This window comes from Chamaea fasciata, unplaced genomic scaffold, assembly GCF_029207755.1.
Source record: "Chamaea fasciata isolate MVZ Bird 193981 ecotype frontalis unplaced genomic scaffold, bChaFas1.0.hap1 SCAF_157, whole genome shotgun sequence".
Lineage (NCBI taxonomy): Eukaryota > Metazoa > Chordata > Aves > Passeriformes > Sylviidae > Chamaea > Chamaea fasciata.
The window spans coordinates 7,947-11,964 of NW_027094242.1; the positions used below are offsets into that span (position 1 = coordinate 7,947).

The 4,018-nt window shown below is 48.7% G+C and overlaps 2 long non-coding RNA genes across 2 annotated transcripts; both read right to left on the reverse strand.

Moving 5' to 3' along the window:
* Positions 1-807: 807 nt before the first annotated feature.
* LOC136304749 (uncharacterized) lies at positions 808-1,664 on the reverse strand. Its single transcript, XR_010724784.1, has 4 exons — positions 1,623-1,664; positions 1,477-1,520; positions 1,351-1,391; positions 808-1,266 (listed from the first exon to the last, which is right to left on the reverse strand). It is a non-coding gene; the product is annotated as an uncharacterized lncRNA (long non-coding RNA).
* A 232-nt stretch (positions 1,665-1,896) lies between these two features.
* On the reverse strand, positions 1,897-2,314 carry LOC136304743 (uncharacterized). The gene is made up of 3 exons (XR_010724779.1): positions 2,165-2,314; positions 2,045-2,086; positions 1,897-1,946 (listed from the first exon to the last, which is right to left on the reverse strand). It is a non-coding gene; the product is annotated as an uncharacterized lncRNA (long non-coding RNA).
* Between the last annotated feature and the right edge of the window lie 1,704 nt (positions 2,315-4,018).

Below are 4,018 nucleotides of genomic sequence, written 5' to 3' on the forward strand. Positions count from 1 at the left end.
CAGAGTCACTGGCAGTGCAATACAAACAGAGTCACTGGCAATACAATACAATACAGAGTCACTTGCAATACAATACAATACAGAGTCACTTGCAATACAATACAAACAGTCACTTGCAATACAATACAGAGTCACTAGCAATGCAATACAATACAGAGTCACTGGCAATGCAATACAAACAGAGTCACTTGCAATACAATACAAACAGAGTCACTTGCAATACAAACAGAGTCACTGGCAGTGCAATACAAACAGAGTCAGGCAATACAATACAAACAGAGTCACAGGCAATACAATACAAACAGAGTCACAGGCAATACAATACAAACAGAGTCACAGGCAATACAATACAAACAGAGTCACAGGCAATACAATACAAACACAGTCACATGCAATACAATACAGAGTCACTGGCAATGCAATACAATACAGAGTCACTGTCAATGCAATACAATACAGAGTCACTGGCAGTGCAATACAAACAGAGTCACAGGCAATACAATACAAACAGAGTCACAGGCAATACAATACAAACAGAGTCACAGGCAATACAATACAAACACAGTCACTTGCAATACAATACAGAGTCACTGGCAATGCAATACAATACAGAGTCACTGGCAATGCAATACAATACAGAGTCACTGGCAATGCAATACAATACAGAGTCACTGGCAATGCAATACAATACAGAGTCACTGGCAATGCAATACAAACAGAGTGACTGGCAATACAAAACAAACATAGTCACTTGCAATACAAAACAAACATAGTCACTTGCAAGACAAACATAGTCAGTTCCAAGTCAATACAAACAAAACTGCTCACTAGACTAAGTGCCTAAGCTGTTAAGAGGACGCTCCAGAAGCTCGGGAAGCCGAGTGAAGAAAGCGATGACTGCCGGGTGACTGTGGCGATGCCTCCGGATGAAAGGCAACCTCGTCGGGTGAAAACGTCCGCTAGGCCGCCGAGACTCAAAGACTGCTGACGACGCAAAACACGCTAGAATGCTGAACTGCCCTGCCCGGCAAATGCTCCAGCGAGACCGAGGGGAAACCCTCTCCCGTTACTTCAGAGGGACCCATCCCACTAGGGCCCTCTCTTCTAAGCTAATGTGAAATTGCCTCCCACTTCCAAAGTTCTTTCCCCTGCACCCAAACACAAGCCCCAACACTTATCTTTTGGAAGACGAGCGGACAAAATCCATCCTCCAAGGACTTCGGCGCTGCCGTATCCAAACTTAGGCTCCGCACCTCCTCTCAATACCTAAGACAACAAAGTACAAACTGTGAAAATTGTGTGACAGGAAACTAATCCCCAGGCTTTCCAAGCACCTCTGCCCCAACTCACCTCAGATACTGATTTGGCTCCACAGTCTACCCAGAGGGTACCTGCAAAAGGAAAAGGTACACATTTAGCATGCTGCTACACACCCCATGCCTATGGATCACCCCTAATGCCTAAAAGCCAACTTACCCGCTTGCCCCTAATCCTTGGCATGTGTAGGACAGTAGCAGCACCTGCAAAGACACAAAGAAAACAGCAGGCTGAGTCACTGAGAAAACACAATCACCACAATCTAACACAACTCAGTAATACATAAAGCTCAAGCTGATACCCACCAAGCCACTGGCATCCAGGACCAGGAAATCTTGCAAGTGAACCACCTAAAATGAAAGTAAATTAAACAGTGGATGTTAGAGTTACACCAGAAATTGAGACCTGAGCAATGACAGCAGCTTCCATCCACCAGTCAATGCTCACCTAGGCAGCTGGTCCTGGACTGCCAAGCTCCCGCTTTACCTCCTAAAAATAAAAACAAAAAACAAGGCTGTAGCAGAGTCACAATGTACATCCCCCTGGCAAAACCAAACTGGGACTGACTTAAACTCACACCCACCTGGCCGCTGCCAGCCTGAGCCACGACAACCTAACAAGCAGACCACCTGAAATAAAACAAAAATCAACAGTGGATGGTTAGACTTGAGCCAGAAATGGAGAGCAGAGCAACAACAACAGCTGCTGTCCACCAGTGAATGCTCACCTGGCCCGCTTCTCCTGGACTGGCAATATCCTGCATAAGCTCCTAAAAACAAAGACAAAGGTCAGGGCTGTATCAGAGCCACCATTTACACCTCCCCTGCAAAGACCGACCGGGACTGACCTTCTCGGGGGAACCGACGCCACCCATAGGGGCTGCTCTGCCAGAGGGTTAATCCATCTGCATCTGAAAGAAAGTTAGGACAAGAGTCAAAGGGCTGCAGGATAACTTGACAGCTCCACACATCTTGGGTCAATCTACAGATCCCACCTAGAAGCCAATGCACCCTGCATTTCAAATTTGTCCTATTACCCCTACACCCAGCTGTGCGGCAGGGCAGAGCAGCTACGGGCCAAATACACACCCACACCCGTGACACAAGACGCAACAAACAAAGGGACGCGACAGGGAAAGAAAACTCTCGATGAGAGGAATGACCCTGAGGACCGAGAGAACTCGGGAGCAGATGACCAAGGTAAGCTGAAAGGAGAGCTGACCGGGCTCAGAGAAACCTGCAGGAAAAAAGATGCTAAGGGGATGACTTATCCCAAGAACCGCAAAGATGAACACTCGAGAATGCTCCGGTCACACTCTGCTACCTAGCTTTGCATTCTTACAAGTCCTAATCCACCGGAATGGATGCTGGTGGTGCTCGGCTGTCAGTACAGCTCAGAACAAGACCTGGAAAGACATTGGACTGGATGCTTCTGAAGAGAGATACGATGCCTATGCCTGCCCGAGCTCCCGAGTCGATGGTCCAAGGGCATCGGCACCTGGCCGAGGAACTGAGAGTCCTAAGAGGCTAAGAGGGATGCCAGGGTTTTTGGTAGGCCCCTTGAAGGGCTAAGGCAAAAGACATGAAACAAAGAGTGCGCAACAAACGAGGGACACGACAAGCACCGGGACTGCTCTGCCCTGCACACCTCAGTGGTGAGATCAAAAGGGAGACTTTCCCTGTAGGAAGCCTAAGGGGCCGCTTCCTGGACAACCCCAGCTCCAAACCCAACTCAAAAACCACTCCCGGTTGAAAGCCGACCCGGCCCCCCACTTTCGTCCCCTCCGTGGCTCGGAGCCCTCCACTTATCTCTCAGACATCTGGAGATGCAGAGTCCAGGCAGGTGAAAAGGAAGGCTGGCTCTCCCTCAGGGAAATTCCTGGTAACACCAGGCTGCTCACTCTTAGTCAGCTGCAATAAAGAAAAGCAAACATCACTGTGTGATCTTAGCAGCACAGCACCCAAACCCCACCAATTCTGCTACTCACCATCTCTTGAGAACGCCCAGGCCCTCAAGCCCACTGCCTCGGCTGTGCTTGGAGAGTCATGCCATCGTCCTGGGGTAGGCCTGGATTAAGAACACACAGGGGATTTGACAGTGCTGAAACTTGACAGGACCCTCTCTCCTCCCTGCCTCCCCAACTCCTCAGCTGTTATCAAAGCCTACCTGGAAAGCAGCTTCAAACAGAGAAATTGAGGCTTGATCACACAGTCCTGTAATGCTTCTGAAGGGCTCACAAAAAAAGGTGCCCAAGTTCATGATCTCATGGCAGAGGGTACTTCAGCAGAAGAAGAGTGGACCACCTAAAACACAATAATAGAAGCTTAGAGGTGCACCAGAAATTGAGACCTGAGCGATTACAGCAGCTTCCATCCACCAGTCAATGCTCACCTAGGCAGCTGGTTCTGGACTGCCAAGATCCCGCTTTACCTCCTAAAAATAAAAACAAAAAACAAGGCTGTAACATACTCACAATGTACACCCCCCCGGCAAAACCAAACTGGGACTGACTTAAACTCACACCCACCTGGCCGCTGCCAGCCTGAGCCACGACAACCTCACAAGCAGACCACCTGAAATAAAACAAAAATCAACAGTGGATGGTTAGACTTGAGCCAGAAATTCAGACGGGAGCAATAACAACTGCTTCTGTCCACCGGTCCATGCTCACCTGGCGCACTTCTCCTGGACTGCCAATATC